Below are 12,410 nucleotides of genomic sequence, written 5' to 3' on the forward strand. Positions count from 1 at the left end.
AGTTATATATATCTTGCTATCACATACTTGCTTGTATTGCTTAGCATAAGTTGTTGGTGCACATAGGTGAACCTTTGCTTAGAATAAGTTGTTGGTGCACATAGGTGAACCATAGTATATAGGCTTTGTGCTTGACAAAGTAAACGCTAGTTTTATTCCGCATTTGTTAAGCCCATCTCGTAAAAGTTTTAAACCGCCTATTCACCCCCCCTCTAGGCGACATCCGTATCCTTTCACTTCTCCTCCGACGCGCCTGTCTCCCTCTCCTCCCTCGCACATCCGTGGAATATCTTCATGTCCAGCACCTCGTGTAGCTCTTCTTCTTCCCGTGCAATGATTGATTCTCCTTCATACCTGATCATACATAAATGCAAAAACTTATGTAGTATAAAGCTCTCAACATGTATATCCGCAATATCATTTAGGAGTGAATTCACCTATTGTTTAAGTAGTCTTGCACGAGCCCTTGTAATGGGTCCAATCTTGACTTTGTTGGAATTGAGCTTCACATCAACATCTTTATCATCATGTAATGATGGAGGTAGTAGTGCATAGAACCATGACAAACTCGCGGTAGATAATTCCTGCCACAGGAGAGAAACAGGCGAAAATCATGCCACGACATAACCACGACAGGACTCACGGCAGGATTTCCTGTCATGGTAGAGAAAACAACAGAAATTGTGCCACATCAGACTCTAGATTTGATCAAAAACTAAAACAACCAGCAACTAAAACTTAAAATCAATGCAGTCTTAGGCTACAACAAACCCTAACCCTAATATTTTTGGCATTTTCTCTATAGGACACAACTCACAACTCAACTATGGGGTTGATTTGTGGATGCTTACCGAGGAAACGCTGGAATCTGATACCAAGATGATAAGGGGTGGCCCGATCTTCTCAATGGTGTATTAGATCGATGTGAATTGGTGTATAGAATTCAGTAGTATTGCGTAGAAATCAAGTATGAACTAAGGTTTATCTTAAACGTGGTCTAAACCTAATTTGGGGGTGTCTTTGGGGTTTATATAGGCGTCCAGGACAACTAGGGTACGAAAACAAGGGATAGAAACCGACCCAAAACGGGATTCGGCCAAACTGGTTCGGACCCAAGCGGTACTACCACTGGGCAGGGCGGCAGTGCCGCTGCTCTTGTTTGACAGTGTCGTGATGATGGGCGGCAGTGCCGCTGAAGTTCTTCTCCTTCGACGCGCTTGCCTCCCTCTCCTCCCTCGCACATCCGTGGAATATCTTCACGTCCAGCACCTCATGTAGCTCTTCTTCTACCCATGCAATGCTTGATTCTCCTTCATACTTGATCATACATAAAATGCAATGACTTAGTTAGTATAAAGATCTCAACATGTATATCAACAATATCATTTAGGAGTGAATTCACCTGTTGTTTAAGTAGTTTTGCACGAGCCCTTGTAATGGGTCAAATCCTGACTTTGTTGGAGTTGAACTTCACATCAACATCTTTATCATCATGTAATAACATAGGTAGTAGTTTAGTAGGGATGTCCTCATCAGATGGAGTTCCTACAACGACACGATTTTGTTGAAGTTCTAGTCACCCTTTGGGCGATCTGAACGGCGAGGTGAAAAGCCATTCATGAGGAGATTTTTCAGAGCCCATTATCTACACATTTAATGTACGGAGATTTCTTGATGACTTAGCCTTGGTCACAAAGCCGAAGCCACCTTCTGCTCATCCAACACCAATGGCAACTTCACCTCGATGGATTCCTCCACCAGACGATCTTGTTAAAGCAAATATAGATGGGGCGGTCTCGCGGGATGATGTCTACGCCCCCTCCTTTTCCTGTAGACAGTGTTGGGCCTCCAAGAGCAGAGGTTTGTAGAACAGCAGCAAGTTTCCCTTAAGTGGATCACCCAAGGTTTATCGAACTCAGGGAGGAAGAGGTCAAAGATATCCCTCTCATGCAACCCTGCAACCACAAAGCAAGAAGTCTCTTGTGTCCCCAACACACCTAATAGGTGCACTAGTTCGGCGAAGAGATAGTGAAATACATGTGGTATGAATGTATATGAGCAGTAGTAACGGTGCCAGAAAAGTGCTTGCTGGCGTGTAGTGATGGTGGTAATATTGCAGGCAGTAGAAACACAGTAAAACAGTAAACAAGCAGCGATAGCAGTATTTAGGAACAAGGCCTAGGGATCATACTTTCACTAGTGGACACTCTCAACTTTGATCACATAACAGAATAGATAAATGCATACTCTACACTCTCTTGTTGGATGATGAACACCACTAATTGCGTAGGATTACACGAACCCTCAATGCCGGAGTTAACAAGCTCCACAATATTCAATGTTCATATTTAAATAACCTTAGAGTGCATGAAAGATCAACACGACTAAACCAAGTACTAACATAGCATGCACACTGTCACCTTCACACTATGTAGGAGGAATAGATCACATCAATACCATCATAGCAATAGTTAACTTCATAATCTACAAGAGATCATAATCATAGCCTACGCCAAGTACTAACACGGATGCACACACTGTCACCATTACACCGTGCAGGAGGAATAAAACTACTTTAATAACATCACTAGAGTAGCACATAGATAAATTGTGATACAAAACACATTGCAATCATAAAGAGATATAAATAAGCACTTCACTATGCCATTCATAACAGTGAATAAGTATTCTGTGAAATATAGCCTAAGAGACCCACACGGTGCACACACTGTCACCTTTACACACGTGGGACAAGGAGTCTCCGGAGATCACATAAGTAAAATTCACTTGACTAGCATAATGACATCTAGATTACAAGCATCATCATATGAATCTCAATCATGTAAGGCAGCTCATGAGATTATTGTATTGAAGTGCATAGGAGAGAGATGAACCACATAGCTACCGGTACAGCCCCGAACCTCGATGGAGAACTACTCCCTCCTCATGGGAGACAACAGCGTTGATGGAGATGGCGGTGGTGTCGATGGAGAAGCCTTCCGGGGGCACTTCCCCGTCCCGGCAGCGTGCCGGAACAGAGACTCCTGTCCCCCAGATCTTGGCTTCGCGATGGCGGCGGCTCTGGAAGGTTTCTCGTACCGTGGCTTTTCCGTATCGAGGTTTTAGGTCGAGGGGGCTTAAATAGGCGAAGAGGCGGCATCAGAAGGTCAACGAGGTGACGACACCATAAGGCGGCGCGGCCAGGGCCTGGGACGCGCCGGCCTGTCATCTGGGGCCCATGTGGCCCCCCTCTGGCAGCTCTCGGGTGTTCTGGATGCTTCCGGAGATTCTAAGATGCTGGGCGTTGATTTCATCCGATTCCGAGAATATTTCCTTACTAGGATTTCTGAAACCAAAAACAGCAGAAAACAGGAACTGGCCCTTCGGCATGTCGTCAATAGGTTAGTTCCGGAAAACGCATAATAATGACATAAAGTGTGCATAAAACATGTAGATATCATCAATAATGTGGCATGGAACATAAGAAATTATCGATACGTCGGAGATGTATCAGCATCCCCAAGCTTAGTTTCTGCTCGTCCCGAGCAGGTAAACGATAACAAAGATAATTTCTGGAGTGACATGCCATCATAAACTTGATCATACTATTGTAAGCATATGTAATGAATGCAGCGATCCAAGACAATGGTAAATGACATGAGTAAACAAATGAATCATAAAGCAAAGACTTTTCATGAATAGTACTTTCAAGACAAGCATCAATAAGTCTTGCATAAGAGTTAACTCATAAAGCAATAATTCAAAGTAAAGGTATTGAAGCAACACAAAGGAAGATTAAGTTTCAGCGGTTGCTTCCAACTTGTAACATGTATATCTCATAGATAGTTGTCAATGCAAAGTAATATAACAAATGCAATATGCAAGTATGTAAGAATCAATGCACGGTTCACACAAGTGTTTGCTTCTTGAGGTGGAGAGAAATAGGTGAACTGACTCAACATAAAAGTAAAAGAAAGGTCCTTCAAAGAGGAAAGCATCGATTGCTATATTTGTGCTAGAGCTTTGATTTTGAAAACATATAGAGAGCAATAAAAGTAAAATTTTGAGAGGTGTTTGTTGTTGTCAACGAATGGTAGTGGGCACTCTAACCCCCTTGCCAGACAAACCTTCAAAGAGCGGCTCTCATTTTATTTTATTTTTGTGTGGCACTCCTTCCAACCTTTCTTTCACAAACCATGGCTAACCGAATCCTCGGGTGCCTGCCAACAATCTCATACCATGAAGGAGTGCCTTTTTATTTTAGTTTTATTATGATGACACTCCTCCCCACCTTTGCTTTCTCAAGCCATGGCTAACCGAATCCTTCGGGTGCCGTCCAACAATCACATACCATGGAGGAGTGTCTATTTTTATTAATTAATTAATTTGGGACTGAGAATCCCATTGCCAGCTCTTTTTGCAAAATTATTGGATAAGCGGATGAAGCCACTAGTCCATTGGTGAAAGTTGCCCAACAAGATTGAAAGATAAACACCACATACTTCCTCATGAGCTATAAAACATTGACACAAATCAGAGGTGATAAATTTTGAATTGTTTAAAGATAGCACTCAAGCAATTTACTTTGGAATGGCGGAGAAATACCATGTAGTAGGTAGGTATGGTGGACACAAATGGCATAGTGGTTGGCTCAAGTATTTGGATGCATGAGAAGTATTTCCCTCTCGATACAAGGCTTAGGCTAGCAAGGTTATTTGAAATAAACACAAGGATGAACCGGTGCAGCAAAACTCACATAAAAGACATATTGTAAACATTATAAGACTCTACACCGTCTTCCTTGTTGTTCAAACTCAATACTAGAAATTATCTAGACCTTAGAGAGACCAATTATGCAAACCAAATTTTAGCAAGCTCTATGTATTTCTTCATTAATAGGTGCAAAGTATATGATGCAAGAGCTTAAACATGAGCACAACAATTGCCAAGTATCACATTATCCAAGATATTTTACCAATTACTACATGTATCATTTCCCGATTCCAACCATATAACAATTTAACGAAGAAGATTCAACCTTCGCCATGAACATTAAAAGCTAAGAACACATGTGTTCATACGAACCAGCGGAGCGTGTCTCTCTCCCACACAAGCATTTATTCAAACAAAAACAAAAACGAAAACAAACAGACGCTCCAAGTAAAGTACATAAGATGTGACCGAATAAAAATATAGTTTCAGGGGAGGAACCTGATAATTTGTCGATGAAGAAGGGGATGCATTGGGCATCCCCAAGCTTAGGCGCTTGAGTCTTCTTGAAATATGAAGGGGTGAACCACCGGGGCATCCCCAAGCTTAGACTTTTCACTCTTCTTGATCATAGTATATCATCCTCCTCTCTTGACCCTTGAAAACTTCCTCCACACCAAACTCGAAACAACTCATTAGAGGGTTAGTGCATAATCAAAATTCACATGTTCAGAGGTGACAAAATCATTCTTAACACTTCTGGACATTGCTCAAAGCTACTGGAAGTCAATGGAACAAAGAAATCCATCCCACATAGCAAAAGAAGCAACGCGAAATAAAAGGCAGAATCTGTCAAAACAGAACAGTCCGTAAAGACGAATTTTATTGAGGCACCAGACTTGCTCAAATGAAAATGCTCAAATTGAATGAAAGTTGTGTACATATCGGAGGATCACTCACGTAAATTGGCATAATTTTCTGAGTTACCTACAGAGAATTTTGCCCAGATTCGTGACAGCAAAGAAATCTGTTTCTGCGCAGTAATCCAAATCTAGTATCAACCTTGCTATCAACGACTTTACTTGGCACAACAAAACACAAAACTAAGATAAGGAGAGGTTGCTACAGTAGTAAACAACTTCCAAGACACAAATATAAAACAAAGTACTGTAGCAAAATAACACATGGGTTATCTCCCAAGAAGTTCTTTCTTTATAGCCATTAAGATGGGCTCAGCAGTTTTAATGATGCACTCGCAAGAAATAGTATTTGAAGCAAAAGAGAGCATCAAGAGGCAAATTAGAAACACATTTAAGTCTAACATGCTTCCTATGCATAGGAATCTTGTAAATAAACAAGTTCATGAAGAGCAAAGTAACAAGCATAGGAAGATAAAACAAGTGTAGCTTCAAGATTTTAAGCACATAGAGAGGTGTTTTAGTAACTTGAAAATTTCTACAACCATATTTTCCTCTCTCATAATAACTTTCAGTAGCATCATGAGCAAACTCAACAATATAACTATCACATAAAGCATTCTTATCATGAGTCTCATGCATAAAATTATTACTCTCCACATAAGCATACTCAATTTTATTAGTAATAGCGGGAGCAAATTCAACAAAGTAGCTATCATTATTATTCTCATCATCAAATATAGGAGGCATATTGTAATCATAATCAAATTTATCCTCCATAACAGGTGGTAACAAAAGACTACTATCATTATAATCATCATAAATAGGAGGCAAAGTATCATCAAAGTAAATTTTCTCCTCAATGCTTGGGGGACTAAAAAGATCAAAACCAGCTTCCCCAAGTTTAGAATTTTCCATAGCATTAGCAACAATAGTGTTCAAAGCATTCATATTAATAACATTCCCATTAGCACGCATATAAAGTTCCATGGGTTTTTTAATTCTCTCTTCAAACACATCATGTCCTAATTCAAGATAAAGTTCATAAAGATCTCTCATATTTTTGTTGTTTTCCATTATGCCTAACTAGTGTAAACAAGAAACAAAAAGTTGCAATTGCAGGATCTAAAGGAAATAGCTTTGAGCACACACACAATGGCGCCAGAAAAGTACTGTTACCTGGAACCGGAGTATGAGTGCCTTTTACCTTTCCTCCCCGGCAACGGCGCCAGAAAATAGCTTGATGTCTACGCCCCCTCCTTTTCCTGTAGACAGTGTTGGGCCTCCAAGAGCAGAGGTTTGTAGAACAGCAGCAAGTTTCCCTTAAATGGATCACCCAAGGTTTATCGAACTCAGGGAGGAAGAGGTCAAAGATATCCCTCTCATGCAACCCTGCAACCACAAAGCAAGAAGTCTCTTGTGTCCCCAACACACCTAATAGGTGCACTAGTTCGGCGAAGAGATAGTGAAATACAGGTGGTATGAATGTATATGAGCAGTAGTAACGGTGCCAGAAAAGTGCTTGCTGGCGTGTAGTGATGGTGGTAATATTGCAGGCAGTAGAAACACAGTAAAACAGTAAACAAGCAGCGATAGCAGTATTTAGGAACAAGGCCTAGGGATCATACTTTCACTAGTGGACACTCTCAACTTTGATCACATAACAGAATAGATAAATGCATACTCTACACTCTCTTGTTGGATGATGAACACCACTAATTGCGTAGGATTACACGAACCCTCAATGCCGGAGTTAACAAGCTCCACAATATTCAATGTTCATATTTAAATAACCTTAGAGTGCATGAAAGATCAACACGACTAAACCAAGTACTAACATAGCATGCACACTGTCACCTTCACACTATGTAGGAGGAATAGATCACATCAATACCATCATAGCAATAGTTAACTTCATAATCTACAAGAGATCATAATCATAGCCTACGCCAAGTACTAACACGGATGCACACACTGTCACCATTACACCGTGCAGGAGGAATAAAACTACTTTAATAACATCACTAGAGTAGCACATAGATAAATTGTGATACAAAACACATTGCAATCATAAAGAGATATAAATAAGCACTTCACTATGCCATTCATAACAGTGAATAAGTATTCTGTGAAATATAGCCTAAGAGACCCACACGGTGCACACACTGTCACCTTTACACACGTGGGACAAGGAGTCTCCGGAGATCACATAAGTAAAATTCACTTGACTAGCATAATGACATCTAGATTACAAGCATCATCATATGAATCTCAATCATGTAAGGCAGCTCATGAGATTATTGTATTGAAGTACATAGGAGAGAGATGAACCACATAGCTACCGGTACAGCCCCGAACCTCGATGGAGAACTACTCCCTCCTCATGGGAGACAGCAGCGTTGATGGAGATGGCGGTGGTGTCGATGGAGAAGCCTTCCGGGGGCACTTCCCCATCCCGGCAGCGTGCCGGAACAGAGACTCCTGTCCCCCAGATCTTGGCTTCGCGTTGGCGGCGGCTCTGGAAGGTTTCTCGTACCGTGGCTTTTCCGTATCGAGGTTTTAGGTCGAGGGGGCTTAAATAGGCGAAGAGGCGGCGTCAGAAGGTCAACGAGGCGACGACACCATAAGGCGGCGCGGCCAGGGCCTGGGCCGCGCCGGCCTGTCATCTGGGGCCCATGTGGCCCCCCTCTGGCAGCTCTCGGGTGTTCTGGATGCTTCTGGAGATTCTAAGATGCTGGGCGTTGATTTCGTCCGATTCCGAGAATATTTCCTTACTAGGATTTCTGAAACCAAAAACAGCAGAAAACAGGAAGCGGCCCTTCGGCATCTCGTCAATAGGTTAGTTCCGGAAAACGCATAATAATGACATAAAGTGTGCATAAAACATGTAGATATCATCAATAATGTGGCATGGAACATAAGAAATTATCGATACGTCGGAGACGTATCACGGGACAATGGAAAAGGTTCGGCAGCTTTTATTTTCAGAGATAGAGAAGGACACTATTTGGAAACTTCAACTATTGTCTTTCTGGGAGTTACAGATCCGCCATCTGTGGGGCCCCGGACTTACCAGTCCAGAACTCCTGTTATGCATACAATTTCACGATCCCAAGATCATTCCATCGTGAATACATAACCGAACTGATACCAGATTACAACATCCATTGCAGTACCGAATTACAAGTATTACGTAAGTACAACATCGGCCACCAATGCCGTAATTCAACAAACAGCAGCGAAAACAACTTGACTTCAAACAGCGGTGGAACCCATGTCAGGCCTTTACCCTACAGGCGGCTGACTAGGAGAGCGTCCTAGTTCGCGTCTTCGGCGTCGTACTCTTCTTCTTCGTGTTACTCCTCTTCAAAGTCTGGCCAAGTAAATAGCCAGGACAACAATGCCAATGAGTACGTTTGAATGTACTCGCAAACCACCTTAGAGAGAAATAAAGGATATGCAGTATGGCAGTAGCAAGGAACAGGCACTACACTAGGGTGACAAGGAGCGAGAGGTGGTTCCTCTCGAGAGTATGACATCTATATACCTTTGTTGAAAACCTTTTTGAAAACCAGTTTATTTGAAGACTAATAGGTAAGGAGGACCCATTTTCATTTCCGGTCATCGGAGAGACCAAAACACTTTCATCTTTCCACCGTACCTCCCAGGTACATCCCCACCAGTCCCACTGGTATCTTTCCGTACCTCCCAGGTACATTTCCAAAATCTGTTTGGAAAACACTTTTGTAAAACAAAACTCCTTCAATGCCAAGCAACAGCCTTTCCCATGTCCATAACCGTGGACACGGCTATTCGAATAGATTTACACTATGCAGAGGTTGTACACTTTACCCACAAGATCCGAATACTCATCGTGTGGGCATCATCCCTGCATAATCAACCTATGCCACGACAAGTACCCGATTGTAGTTTTTCGCCTGCTCGCCTTAGCCTAAGACATGCCGAATGAGTTGTACCTCCCAACACCAGAGTCCGAGGGCTGTCCAGGAGTAGCAAGGTCCCCAGCACACTCGACCCTCCGGAATGCCATCCAACCACTTAGGCATATTTCAATGGGAGCTCATAAGTTGTACCCCGCGTACCTAAACAGGCAAATAGGTTGCGTCCCTTCTCATGGGAAGAACCCCGGTCGAAGCGTCCATGGTCGGACTGCCACTACACTTGCAGGACTCAAACTAAGGTGAGACAAACTACTATGCTACGCCCCGTCCCACGTAAGGGTAATGTGGTTGTACTGGCTAGGTCCGGTTAGGTACTCAGTCACCAAAGTTTTTCGAAAACAATTTTCTCCACTTGCCTCCAGCAACTTTTCTTCCCGAAAACCTTTTCCTTTTCATAAACTCACACTTGGGCAGGGCTAACCCATTCCAAGGTTTTCGAAACACTTCTTTCATGAAAACAATTTCACAAACCTTTTTAAAGAGGGCTCCCGACCTATACTCCGACTTTTCTTTGAAAAGCGGCGACAAGGATGATAAGGTGCTAAGCACCATATCACTAGCAAGTGTTGGATCAGTAGGTATCACAAGGGCTGCACCCATAAGGGTGGAATAATAAAACTTCGAGTGGCGGAACCACTCACATAAATAAATAAAATACCTGCAATTTAACAAAACCTGTGATAATGCAAGAGTAAGATGATTAGGATGAGACATGCATCAAGAGGTGGTTTGCCTTGATCAGCAAAGTGTCCCTGGCCTTCTTCCTCAAATCCTCCAAATTCACCTCCTCCTTTATTTCCGGCGGCGTTCGAATCTAGCGTCGCAAAAATAAAAAGAAACAAGCACACACCGAATTAACAAACCATTCCAGAATAGTGCACACAAAAATTTGGTAAAATCACAGTGTGTAAAGGTTTACAAATGCAAGCTAGTGAAAGTGGTTTCACTAATTTATGATTTTTAAAACAAAAGATATGATTTTTACAATTCCAGAAATGACTTAGGAACCATTTAAATGGTCTAAATCTTTCTGTGAGTCACAAAAATACATGCAGCAAACCTATTGAAAGCTAACAAAATGTATAACACACTTGCACAAGAATCACTTGCAAATAATTTTTTAAATAATTTAGACAATTTAAATGAGACAGAAACCAGAGCACATAATTAGCTAGCCACACCAATATCAGAGCATCACCAACCAAAACCATTAATACCTATGGATAGCTAATACCAAATGTGAGCTAAACCCACTGGTTTGGCATTTTTCTGATTTGTGAGTGATTTTACAAAAATCATATACTGAAAAGGTATAATGTTTCAGTAATAAAATTCTTAGAATTAAACTACAACTCTGAAAAATATTTCCTTTGGCACAAAATTACCATATAGATATATCTACCAGTAGCACTTGGTTTTGTGTCAAAAACATTTATAGTTTCCAAATTAAAAATCAGTGAATAGCTCTCTGGTCTAATTTTAATTTGCTAACCAAACAAAATCAAGGAAGCTTCTGCATGTGAGGCTAGTGCCAAAATAAAACTACTTACATATACTTCACAACAAAATTAACCTAATGCAGAAAGGGTTTATAAATCTAACACAATAAATAAAATACAAAACCAGACACTTTTTAGGTTTTTATTTAATAGCACATATTTACCGCACAAAATCACATGAATGCCATTTCCTGAGGTAGGGATTTTGTTAACAAGCCTCCAGAATTTTGAATCATCAATTTTGGACGTTTTATGAATTTATGGCGATTTAAAAGCTGGACAGAGATTTACTGGCAGGTTTAAAAGAGTGGAAATAGAAAAAGCAATCGGGCCAGGGATCGGCGGCGCGGCCCAGATCCGGCTTGGATCAGCTGCTGGGCAGCCCACCCGCATCCGCGGACATGCGGGGACACGTGGGTCCGTGCCGGCCGACGTGGATGCCACGCTGGCGCGCGGGCCAGGGGCACGGGTGCATGCAGCGGTTGGATGTGAATCCAAGGATCAGCTGTTGGGCAGCCCATCCGCATCCGCGGACATGCGGGGACACGTGGGTCCGTGCCGGCCGACGTGGATGCCACGCTGGCGCGCGGGCCAGGGGCACGGGTGCATGGAGCGGTTGGATGTGAATCCAACGGCCGCCGACATGGCAGGGACGACGGGGGAAACTCTAGCTCGTCTGAGGCCTCGCGTGCTCACCTCGGGACGCAGTTTCTGCGAGAGCGTGTGCGTTGGACTCGGCGGAGGACGGGCTCTCGGGCGGTGGTCGAGGGGATGGAAACAGCGGCGGTCCGGCGACGGTCGACGGTGACGGGTCACGGACGCTGCTCGGAACGGCGTCGTCGGCAGGCGTCCCTGGGAAGAGGTGAGAGGCGCATTAGTACTAGTAGGGGAAGGAGCTTCCAGTGAGCTAGTGTAGGGGAGAAACAGGAGCGCCGGTCGACTTCAACCTTCACCGGAACCAGGCCGGCGTCGAACTCGCTCACGGGCGACAGGGAGAAGAGGAGCTTTCTCCGCTTGGTTGGGGTCAGTGGAGTGGCGGGGGAGTCTGGTGGCGAAAGATGGTTGCTTGAGCAGGCCTGGAGCTCTTATAACGAGTTGGACATGCCCACGGTGAACCGAGTGCACGCGTCGACAAAGGGGAGGGCGCGGCGGCTCTCTACTGGGCACCGTGGGCGGTGGAGCTGTGCGCCCGGCCTTGGAGACTGGTTTGGAGCGAAGCGGATGTCCGGAGCATGAGTGAAACAGAGGGCGGGGGGTGCGGTCACGTCCGCCAGCCAGCCGCTCGACGGAACGATAGCAGGCATGGCGGGGCTAGGCGCGTG

Source organism: Lolium perenne, chromosome 4 (assembly GCF_019359855.2).
Source record: "Lolium perenne isolate Kyuss_39 chromosome 4, Kyuss_2.0, whole genome shotgun sequence".
NCBI lineage: Eukaryota > Viridiplantae > Streptophyta > Magnoliopsida > Poales > Poaceae > Lolium > Lolium perenne.